Source organism: Dermacentor andersoni, chromosome 10 (genome assembly GCF_023375885.2).
Source record: "Dermacentor andersoni chromosome 10, qqDerAnde1_hic_scaffold, whole genome shotgun sequence".
In the NCBI taxonomy this organism is placed as follows: Eukaryota; Metazoa; Arthropoda; class Arachnida; order Ixodida; family Ixodidae; genus Dermacentor; species Dermacentor andersoni.
In genome coordinates this window covers 96,538,705-96,551,245 of record NC_092823.1, presented here as the reverse complement: position 1 = coordinate 96,551,245, position 12,541 = coordinate 96,538,705, and the positions used below count along the sequence as shown (strand labels likewise).

Here is a 12,541-nt window from a genome sequence, read left to right as displayed (position 1 = left end):
ACGGCATTCCTTAACCTCTCCAAGTCGGAAATTGAAAAGTTATAGACACTGATCCGGAAGGCCTACAAGACGGCACTGGGCCTACCAAACTCCACGCCAACGGCAGCGCTCATGGCTCTAGGAGTACATAATACCCTCAAAGAGATGTGGGAAGCACAATACCTCTCACAAATCAATAGGCTCGCACTCACAAAACCAAGTAGAGATCTGCTCGAAAAGATCCATATTAATCTGCCCTATACGATAGACCAAAGGGAAGAAGTACCACGTGATGTGAGGAGACGCATCAACGTGTACCCCATTCCGCGGAACATGCATCCCGCATATAACATCGAAAGGAAAAAAAACAAGAGGGGAAGCCCTGCAGAAGAAATGGGACGAGCAACGTAACATCCTCTATGGGGACGCCGCAGGGCCAAAGAATGGAGTGGTGACTATTGTGGTCTCAACGCCTTCATGATTGATGGTGAACTGCGCCTCGATGAAAACATCCAACCCCACTCACGCAGAGGAAGCAGCTATTGCATTAGCTATAGCATCTAACCCCAACGCCGATGTGCTCACTGATTCCCAGAACGCCTGTCGCAACTTCAATAATGGATTAATTCACCGGTCAGAGTTGTCATTGCTGACTAAGCATCCACCCAGCCAAGCCTCAGTCATCTGGTTTCCCGGTCACCTGGAACTACCAGGAGGAAACGAAGCCGCTCACAGGCATGCCCGAGCTCTTCTATACCGGGCGTCTCCCCCTGATGACCGTGAAGAATGCTGGGACCTAACTGCCTTAGCAGTGTATGCTGACAACCTCGCATCATACAGAACAGCCAGAAGGAGTACCCAACACCACATAAATCCCTCAATAAGTTGGAAGAGAACACTCTTAGGAGACTACAAACTAATACATACCCAACGCCAGCTAAGTTACACCAGTGGTACCCTACACTATACTCCTCCCAATGCCCACACTGTGGAGAGGTAGCTAACCTCTACCACATGGTGTGGGCTTGCCAATTTAATCCCATAGTTGACCCCATTCCAAATCCCTCAAAAGAGCAGTGGGAGGCTATTCTGCTCAGGGATGATCCTGACCGTCAGCACTGGCTGGTGGGGAGGGCCAGCGCAGCAGCAATAACCAGTGGGCTACCGGAATAGGCGGCCCACCCACGAGTTCTACGAGTACCCTGAAAATAAAGATGTTTTCAATAAATGCCAATTTTCTTTTTAATTTTTTTTAAAACAACAAAAGCTAATTCGAAGTTCTGGTTCTGATATTCACTTTAAACTAACACCACCTTTCAAATGCACGATATTCCATAAAAACGGCCCAATTGTTATCTCCGGAAAGCGCTTCTGCATTTTACATGTATTTGAATAGGCGGCATCGGAGTTAGGCCCGACCTAAAGCTGCCACGAAGTGCTTCCGACGATTATGCTAGCCCGTTGACTTCGCAGCATTAAAAAATATGAAGAAAAAGAACAACATACCGAGGCAGCTTTTCGCGATACTTCTGAAAAACCTGCAATCAATTACCGCTGCGTTTCCCTCGTCGCGTCTAACGGTTGTTTGAATGGCAAGTAATTTCCAGCCGACCATCGGCCACTCGTTATCAAAAACACTGATAACTCCTGGTGGGACATGTATTGAGGTTAAGTTGAATGCGCAGGGATAGCTATTATTCTTCCATTTTTCTTGCAGTGACGTCATAAAACCTCACCGCGGGAAGTTTGAAAAGTTTAACGTCACTATGCCACGTGGTGGCACTCCTGCAAACTAAACCTTGGTGTCCAATAAGCTGGATACGTTGAAAAATTGCGGTCGTTGGCAGCACCGGTCCTCGCAATGGGGGAACAGCAGATCAACTGACTTGATCTAGCGCAAAAGCAGGCGTTATCTTCGCAAACCGCTGGTTTAAGACCGTATATCTAACAATGTTCAGGACACCGCTCTTTCGTTTCCTCCACGTTTCTCAGGTGACCTCACATGTGTTCGCTGCAGCAGTGCACAGGTCTCTCCGGCCAATGGGCCGTTCGCATATCTCGCACGCCCCCAATCGCCTGCTCATGTTCTAGTGCATGTCGTCACCAACGCGCACAGCTGATCTAGATAGTGCTCTGGTGAGGAGGGGACACTCGCTGCTGGAACGCCCACCTCGAACGCTCCTCTCATATTGCGTTAAACCACCCACGTGCGGACCACCCACGTGCGGACCACCCACGTGCGGACCAACCAATCAGGTGTGTTGTTGCGCATTGACCTTAACTGTAGCCAAGTAAAGAATAAAAACTTTAGCCGAATTTTCAAAGTGTCAAATGGATCGAGATAACACATGCACATAGAATATTACCAGTAGCGTCTGCAGTGAATGCAGCGACACCTTTATTTTTGCAAGTTTGTTGCAAACTGCGGCACAAAGTCTTCAAAATATTGTGTGTCACATGGTGCTGCTACCTCTACGCTGTTCATTTTCTTGATGCCTAGCCTGCTGCAGAATAAAAAAAAGAAGACAGTACATTTCAACTCAAATATTATCAATATTCAGGGTGCCCCAGCCCAATAAAAGTAGCCCAATAAAACAAAAGTAATACTATTTGCCGTCGCTTGGAGGTCCTGAAACTATCCTTTCATTCCGTAGAATTACATAAGTAGTCCAAATTTTTTATTCCACTGAAATAATATTAGTAGATGAAAAGTGTCAATGAAAAAACTCTAGCGCGACATAAATAACTCCCCATAGAGCTTTCTGTTGCTCAATACGTGCTACATAAGAGTGTTTTTCCGAGCGTTAAATAAGCCCGCGAACACAAGCAATGTGGCTCGAGCATCCAGTCACACGCTAATTTTTCGTGCATTTTCGGGCTTCTTTCACGCTCGGAAAAATCACTTTTATGCAGTAAGTACTGGGCAAACAGAAAGCTGTTTCGGAAGTATTTCATGTCTCACTGCAATTTTCTCATTTACGCTTTTCATCTAATTATAATATTTGAGAAGTTCATTAATTAATAATGAATAAATTTCTAATCAGATCGAATTAAAAAAATAATTTGAGTATCTCAAAACCACAGCAAACAACATTACTTTGGTTCTAACCAGATACGTGGTATTCACATATTTTTAAACTGTGGCTAAACTCAGCTGGGACACCTTGCATATGTCTATATCGCGTACGTGCAAGAAGATCGCTTTAAAAGAGAAAACACTGCTGCTATAGAACAATGAAGCACAGATTTCGTTTTTCTTTTTTTGAAACGGTGTTTTAAATAAGGACTGGTAGAAGAATATCTTTATCGATGAAAAAATACTTGAAAGGCTACATCGAATTTTGTCGCCAACAAATGTCTACGAAATAGCTGAAAATATATGTTATAAACGGGGGCGTATGGGTACACCTTGTGAGTTTTTGTTATTCGTATAGGATGGAAAAACGAATTTGGATTTTCCAATACGGGATAATCTCGCAAGATGGACTGTCAGCGTTAATACGTTTAAACGTTATTACCATGTGATACGTGTTTGGAACTGAAATGAGCAACTTCTTCACCAAAGGAAAACATCTCGCGCACAACTAATTAAGATTGACGCTTCTAAAGAGCGTAATGCAAATTGGTAATCCCATTATACGGATTGAGCTCACGGCCGGTTTTCTAAATACGTACCTTAAACTGGAATGAGCCGTCGCGTTCCTAGAAGTAGCAAACATATCATACATTTTAGGCTATGACAATAGTGGCTTGCTTGCTTCTGACATTTTATGTAATATGGTTGTAACCTGTTATGTTTCAGAAGTAAATTCTCACCTACCAAGCTTAGCTTTGGCCATCTTGGTGCCTAAATACACTACACCAGTGATGACATGTTCAGGCAGCTCATGGCGCAAATTAGGAATTCCTAAATGGCTTTCATGTTAAAAAGGTACAACAAAATAGATGGTTTGTTTCTGTTTTGCAATGTCTTAAGTAGCCTAGCTTACTTAGTGCGCAATTTCGATTGCCAGGCCAACCATTCATCAGTTAACTGGTCAGCGGACAGTATATAAAAGCACGGCAGCATTTGAATAAAAATAAAAATTTATTTTTTAGTATTCCATTTTGTTTAGAAAGGTCTGCCAAAGCAACAGCTCTGTAGCCATTTTTTTCAAGGCAGCATGAGGCCACTGATCTATTCATCGTCAAAATCAGAAATGTACGGGACATAGCAAGCGCAACAGCGCGTGCCGCCTAATTTTTTCTGTCATTCTTAGTGCTTGCTTCGCGAAGCTAATCTACAAGTTTAATTTTCATAAAAGAATGCCGTAGTGTGTGCATCAATTACATTGCATATTCAAATAATTTATATAGAGTTAAATAAAAATGGGCCCAGGTGTACCTAAGATAGTACGCTGGGTCTATGTTGTTTTTCCAGAAGGGTATGCTTGTCTTTAAAGCTGATATGATCCTTTTCTCCTCAAATATTTTGGAAAAGTATTTTTGTAGGGAAAAAACTGACAGTTGGTTCTAAGAACAGGGCCATTAGAAAAGTTTCACCAATATTGGCATTTTCTTTCTGCATTTCTTACACCAGTTCGTTTAGTGTGACGTAGAGGGCTCAGAACATTTCAGCAAGGTTGTGCGTGATCTGAATTCGGTATAATCAACCACGCGCATAAGCTTGGTACTTCATTAATGTAAGACATCAGGTGAAGTTTCTATAATAACGGGTTAGTGATTTAAAGCAGCGGGTACGTTATAGACGTAAAATGTAAACTTTTTTTGTAAATATAAATGAATAATCTGAAAATTCATACCTGATCTTCTCCGTATTAGCCGTAGCGCTGAAAAAGAAAGAAAACAACAACTGAATGATTGTGTCGTTGTGAAATAACGTTGTCAATATGTTCACTGATAAGTCTAGACGCAAAGGCTTCGCTGTGATACGTTGCAGACTAAACCTGCAAGATGGGTATAGTAATAATATGAAATCGTTGTAAGTTGACGAAATAAGTTGAAAGGAGCCCATGTGCAGAGAAATGTAAATAAATTCATTTTCAATGCACTGTACAATAGCGTCTAGCATTCCCCGTTTGTTTCTAAACGTTTGGCACATTTGCTTAGTTATCCTTTACCTTTGGTTATAATCCGTTACCATAAGATACCAAATGAAATTTCACGGTATTTTAAGGTGTACAATTTTGCATGTCAACATTGCGCTTGTACTTTCTATGACTGTGCAGTTCAATAATTTTGTTTATGTGGCAATACCTTCACGACTATTGATATTTCTGTTTGTTACGTTAAAGGAAGCGCTGAAGCAAGGACACAGCCCCATAGAACGTTGTAAATATAGGTGTCATTTTCGGTTGAGTGCTTTGATAATTAACCATAGAGCGAAACAAAAAGTTGCACTTTCGCCCGAGAGGAGAAGCATCGATTGTGATAGCCAATTAACAGATGCAGATACGAATTAAGGATAGTAGATTTATCGGCGGAGAAATTTGTAGACATTCGCTTACTAACTAAATTACCAAGCATGGTGTCACGCACGCACACGGCATCAGCAGCAGCGAGCGAATCGACCTTCATGCATCTCTCGCTTTAACGCGAACGAAACGTCAAAAGCACAGCCTATACGAAGCTACCGGCCCTACGCGCACTCTCCAAACATCGCCGATTGCTCTGAGGATGAGGCCCGCGCTGGCGCAGGCTTTCGCCACGTCACACAGCGCTTTAAAAATGCGGTAGCCACACGGCCGCACCGTAAACAGCAGCCACCGGAGAAGAACGCAACACCTCCCTCGCCATACCCGCCTGCCCCATGAGCTATAGAAGAGGGCGCGCTTCCGCCTCGCCTTCCTAACTCGCGCCCCCGAGATCGAGACGCGTTGGCGGGCTCATCCTCGCGCGCTTGCACTCGTAGGTACAGCATACGGCACGCGGTGACAATTTTATCGCCCTTGGACCTAATACGGAACCTCACGGCGACGGCGACGGCGTAGGCACAAATGCGCCTAGAATGTCTACATAATTTCTACCGCAACAAAAACTTTATTATCCCTGATATGCATGTAGAGCACTCGAGCGAATAGTAAACAAGCAGAATGAGTGTGTACATGCAACTGCGCCATCCGGTGGTACTACATATCGTTGAATATGTTCAGTCCATACACTACAGTATTCCGCACCATGAAGGATAATACGGCGTAGGCACAAATGCGCCTGGAATGTCTACATAATTTCTACCGCAACAAGAACTTTATTATCCCTAATATGCATGTAGAGCACTCGAGCGAATAGTAAACAAGCAGAATGAGTGTGTACATCCAACTGCGCCATCCAGTGGTACTACATATCGTTGAATATGTTCAGTCCATACACTACAGTATTCCACACCATGAAGGATAATATGTGAGACCAGCACGGTGGCCTCCGCTTGCTGCAGCTACACATTCCGCTTCAGCTTTTCTGCGGCGACGAAGAGCAAAATAGACGCGCATCTGAGTAAAGCAAACCCTGATTTCCAAAGATGTTAAATAACACCTCGACGTAGCTGTCTTCATGGCGTCTGGGCAAAATTGTCTTGAAGCTTCACGCAGAACGTTTCCTTCGCCTTCTACTCATCAGCTTTCAGTTAGGCTATTTGCTTCAAACCGAGTTCTGGAAAAAACTAAAATCGGCCCAGGATGTTCGTTCTTTCCTTTTTGGTTGATGCCGAAAACTTCGTACCGGTTTATGACGAAATACATTCGAAATAGTGATATTGAGAATAATAGGCCGATTGTAGAGGCGTCTATGGCCTGCTCTCTGTTGGAAATCAGTGGAGCCAGAATATAGCTGTATAATTAAATCATTCATTTTTCAACGCTGTCTATGTCACTTAAACACAGAGCAACAATTGAGGACGACTCAAGTTTAATAAATTCGAACATGAGGTGCCCACGCTGTCTAAAGAGTCGTGAACTCGACCGACAAGCGTATACTGATCGCACGCAAGAAGTGTTGGAAGGGCAGACGAGGCACTTTTTGTTACAGTACGGATCCAAAAATGTCAATATGAGTAACGTTAGGTAGCTATGGTGTTGGGCTGCAGAGCTATTGGTCGCAGGATCGAATCCCGGCTAGGACCCGCATTTCGATGCGGGCGAAATGCGAAAACACTAATGGACTTACATTTACGTGCACGTTAAAGAACCACAGGTGGTCGAAATTTCTGGAGTCCTCCACTACTGCCTGCCTCGTAATCAGGAAGTGGTCTGGCACGTAAAACCGCATATTCTAAAACAAGACGCTTGGAAGTTGGAGAGTACACTGCTATTCAGAAAGCAAAAATAATTACTTATGGATGATAACGGAAATTTTGAAACTTACGTTTTATTACTGTAGGCTGGGATTTAACTGCAAATATAAAACAAAAAATATAGTCATTTTCTTCGGCCAAATATGTCGCTCATCGTACGTTTCGTATTTTCTTAAGGAAACGCTGTACTACCCAACTAGATGAATTATGTTTTAGAGGCCATTATAATCAATAAACAGACATAGGATTCAAAAAGACGGGAGCTCACAAAAACTCAGAGGCTCCCAGTACAAACTGTGGTCGGAGAAAAAAAAGTGTCGCTGGAGGGAGCATGCGACAATGAGGCCTGCTTCTTCTCAGTAGCCAGCCACTTCTACATAGCAGTGTATGTACGCACAGCCCACTCTCCACAGTCTTAATAAGGAAAACAGTGCAAAATTAACTAGTGCTTCGGTAACTCTTAAGGTGCCGCTTATCTCGTTAACGGGGTGTTCGTGTACACACAGGCCAGATTTCTGCAAATAATTTGTTGTGCAATTAACATAGCCGAATAAATCTTTTGTTTTTGTTTATCCATTTTAGTGTCCTAATGATCTATCAAACTAAAACAGCTAACTACTGTATATTTTTGTTAGCTGATCATAATGGCATGCTGAAATATAATTTAATGCAGCGCAAAAAAGCGCGAAAAAGAGGTGACAGAAAGACGGCACTACACTCACAACTGTCTTTCTCTTTAGGCACAATGCTCGCTACATACCTAACCCGCACACACTGTCAACACCAGGGCGCGGCAAAGAGCAAATGACAAGCCATCTTTTTCAGACAAACCCTGCATTTTAACTTCTGCAGTCCCACAAGCTTGACCACTGATATGAATATGATGAAGCACTTGCCGTGCGGTTTGATCTCTAGTGCTACTCAGCATCGTCACCTCAGAAAAATGTGGATGACATCAGCAAGACCTGCAATGCGCACTAAAATGAGCGGTCATACCTTTTTTTTACTATTCACGTGATCTCATTCTACAGGTCACACTACGGCCGCTCTGTCCGGTGCATTATTAACCTCAATTAGCGTTACCTGGTAGAACAGTGTCACCGAAGAGTGCACGCAGCTTTTAGCTTACTTACAAATAAACGTTTGCGCAGCACATCCGGTGATTCGTGGGCATAGGCCCCCCCAAGATAGTTTCTTCGGAGCAAAAAACGCAACAGGTAACCCGTAGCTTTTCGCCGCCTTCCTCTGGTTGTAGTTCATCTTGTCGTAACATAGCACCGCCTGCGGCTTTTTTCGGCAGCCCTGCTTGTACCTCAAGCGCACCTTGACATTATGCCGCATAAGGAAGGTTTCCACAACAGGGGTGATAGCAGAACGAGGTGGGAATCTTTCTTTCGGACGTTTTTGCGCTACAATGTCGTGTCCTTCAGGAAGTACCCATTGCACCCCCCCCCCCCCCCCCAAAAAGAGAGGTGTTGAGTATTCTATTGACAAAAGTGGATGTTTTATGTTACACCGGTGACCGCTATCCACCGCATAACGAATTTTAAACGTTATCGCTCAGCGCAAGACGCGCCTGCATGATATGGAACCTACTCGGGTGTTATCGTTAATTCTGTCTGTTGTCTACGCTCTCGCCAAACACTATATAATCTGATTTCATGTGTGACATGGATTGCGCAGTAGCTTCTGGAAGGCACTCAAGTACTAGCGATTATCCTACGACTTTCGAAGAGTCCTGCAAAAAAGCTTACGCGCTTGACCCTCAGATAAGATTTTGCACGATCGTTGACTTTGCTCGACGCTATCGAAGTGCTGGAGAGTTACTTATCTTTCAAGGCACAAGTTCGCCCAACAAGGAGTCCAACTTGTAACACAGTTTTGACACTGTGCCATGCATCACCGTCACTAGAGCGTGAGTACTACACCACACAAACCTCAATGACGCTCACATATCGGACTGGCTACTACGCAAATTTTGGTGAAATTATTGTTAGAAAAAAATGTTCAAACTACCATCCTAGCTACGTGGATCTTTCCCATTGCACAACACGTAGAAATGAATCACGACGTTTAGAAAGGGCCGGTTTAGAAAAGTTGGTTATGCAGCATAAATTGAATATAACTTGTCTTTGCGTAAATAATATCCGTAGAACACTTACATACAGTAGGAATGCTCCCTGGAGGTACTGAAAATGAAAGGTAAAAAATACACTCATTCGGACATGAAGGAGACGAAAAGAGATTAACTGAGCGACCCAATATATCTATAATTTCATTAGAAGCCAACAAACAATGACACCAAGGAAAACATAGGGAAACATAATTGTGCTTAGTATTTCAATTAAAGAAATAATAAATATTGGAAATGAAAGTGGATGAAAAAACAACTTGCCGCAGGTGGGGAACGATCGCACGTCTACACATTACGCGTTCGATGCTCTACGAATTCAGCTACAGGGGCGGCGTCTTACCGTCCACTTTCTTGGGTATCTATGTTTCGTACTTGAAGCTTGGGAGTTTTAGCCAGCGCCACCAATCACAAACTCTGGCGGCGGATCTGCAACATCCTTTCTGCCGCAGGCGTCACGGGTACGTGATCTTCTTGGGTGAAGGCAACTGGTCAATAAACCCCCAGTGTTACCTGAAGGCATCAACGTTGACGGGTTCAGGACCCTCGTTATGCAATGAACGAGATGAAAGGGGGTTAACCGAGGGGTCTGCTACAGGAAGAAAACAGGCCTGTTACAGGCCTGTTACAGGAATGTTACGGGAAGCAAACAAACAAAGATACCAAGGACGACACACGGGAAATTAATTGTGCTTAGTAACTGAAATAAGAAATGACAAATTGACGAAAATGAAAGTGGATGAAAAAACCATTTGCCGCTGGTGGAGAACGACCCCACGTCTTTCGCATTACGCGTGCGGTGCTCTACTAATTGAGGTACCGGCGGCACCGTTTTCGAATTAACTTTCCGGGGTATTTATGTGTTACTACGAGAACTATCCATGGGAGCTTTAGGCATCGCCACGACTCACAAAGCTTGGCGGCGGATGCAGAACATTCTCTCTGCCGCAGGCGTCCCGAGTACGTGATCTTTTTGGGTGAAAACAACTGGTCAATAACCCCGCACATCCTACCTGAAGGCGTCAATGTTGCCGGGTTTGGGACCCTCAGCACAATGCGTTGGCGGGTCAGTTGGTGCAAATCCATGAATACTTTGTTTAGCGCAAAACAAAAGACACAAGAAAGACGACAGGACAAGGCGCTACTCTCAATGGACGTCATTTTATTGCGTCACTCCTTGATAGACAGCTGAAACTAGTGCAACATGCGCAGTGAGCACCATGTGGTGGAACCACCAAAACCCATGTTTCGTGATACCACGATTTTGAAAAAGAGCCGTGACACCACCACCCGAGAGTTATCGGAAGCATTCTTCATTCAGTCATTGGGGTCACAGTGCATAAGTGTGCCTTCCTTAACCTCGTACAGAGCTGAATATGATTTTTTGGATTCTGTCGCATGAGTGCGCTCTTTTGATCGGATGTTGTTGTTTCCACCACATGGTGCTCACTGCGCATGTTCCCCTAGTTTCGGCTTTCTATAAAGGAGTGACGCAATAAAATGATGTCAGTTGAGAGTAGTGCCTTGTCCTATCGTCTTTCTTGTGTCTGTTGTTTTGCGCTAAACAAAGTATTCGGGATCCTCGTTATGAAATTAACGAGATGAGGAGTTAACCGGGGGGTCCGATTTTTCGGGCCCCTTGGCTAACCCTTTTTTTGCACAACACAAATGATAGCGTAGGGAAGTTCTACATACGTTCAGCAGCATCACTTCCTGGGATGCAGGACACCGAGAGCAGCAACAAACAAAACATTGACATTTGAACGATGATCGCCATGGCTGCAGTGACACTCACTTGTTGCCGCATCTTTATATATGCTGTGCAATGTCTCCGCATACATAGAGGTTGTCAGATCAGATGGCTGAAGATATGTTTGTATGAGGCTTGAAATGCTCCTCAAATTCTAGTTAAATGAGTGGCTAGGGCTTCACAACGAAATTCACGACAATAGTGGGATGCCTGTATCTACTCATCCCACGCTCTGCACGTGCAACAATAAAAAATTCATTGTTCTCTACAGAGCAAAGAAAAAAAAGAAGGTGAACATCTAAGTCAGTTGATGGAGCCGTATTGACATCAGCGACCTATTATTAAATGTACATTAAGATGAATGCTGTAAAGAATACCATTGTTCTCCTTCTCGCTCTAAAAAAAGTGAATTGAAGTAAAGTACTGTGTGTGTGTTATTAGCAGAACATCTCATCCTTCCAGCATGATGGTGTCTTGAAAGGAACGATTTTGTTATTTCATTTCCTTTGCAATTCTTTGCAAGCATTTTGTGGAAAATCATATGCGAGGTTCTGTACAAGTGCTTCACTAAGCGTAACAGGAACTTGTTTTTTTTTTGTTCACAGCTCTGCAGTGCATTGAAATATTCTACTGAAACTGCTATATCACTAGACGAAGCGCAAGTACTTCAGCGAAGAATCCACGTAGAGGAACGGGCCTGTATGTTTTGTCGCTTCCAGTCAACTTCCACACAAGCACTTCGTTTTCTTTTCTCCGTATTAGAACCGGTACTCCAGAACCTCAGTAACGTTCCAACATGAGTAGGCTAATTATTCATACGACCTTTTTAAGCATTTATAACACTTGCCGCTTAAGAGATGCATTGGTACGCATGGCGGCATAAGGCGTTATCAATCGTCTGAAAATGAACAATCAAGAAATTCGGCAGGTTCCGCGCGGCTGGTGTTTCGTCACACATCCCTCAATCGGGAATAGCAATGCATAGGCAGTGTTGTACTACATACCGTACACAATGTTGTGCAATTGCAACTCACTGGTATTAATGCCAGCATCAAATTTGCGGGCAATATTCTCAAAATTGGTCAGATGAAAGATTACCCTAGGCGTTCATTGTTACATTTCGTAAATGATATGTACGATGAGCATCACGTTCTTGAATCACGGTACAGTTCATTAGCCGAGTTTTTTTGGGGGGCACTTTTAATTACCTGGTGTCACACGCAGTAAAGAGCCGTCTATTGAATCTATGCATCCCCACTTGCTTCCCAATTCTAGGTTGCGTGCGCTCTTTCTTTACGCTGACGCAGCTTGTTGGAGAAGGCGATAAATGTATGAACTATTTTTTCAACACCACTCATAACGTGTTCACAGGGCATGCTGACCTTTTTTCATG

General features: G+C 43.6%; 1 long non-coding RNA gene across 2 annotated transcripts; it reads right to left on the bottom strand.

Moving 5' to 3' along the window:
- Positions 1 to 2,334: 2,334 nt before the first annotated feature.
- LOC129380728 (uncharacterized) lies at positions 2,335 to 11,202 on the bottom strand. Of its 2 annotated transcripts, none has more exons than XR_008608912.1 (6): positions 11,094 to 11,202; positions 9,430 to 9,456; positions 7,339 to 7,365; positions 4,782 to 4,808; positions 3,655 to 3,681; positions 2,335 to 2,483 (listed from the first exon to the last, which is right to left on the bottom strand). It is a non-coding gene; the product is annotated as an uncharacterized lncRNA (long non-coding RNA). The 2 variants fall into 2 exon arrangements; XR_008608913.1 differs by having other exon boundaries at positions 2,335 to 2,480.
- Positions 11,203 to 12,541: the final 1,339 nt, after the last annotated feature.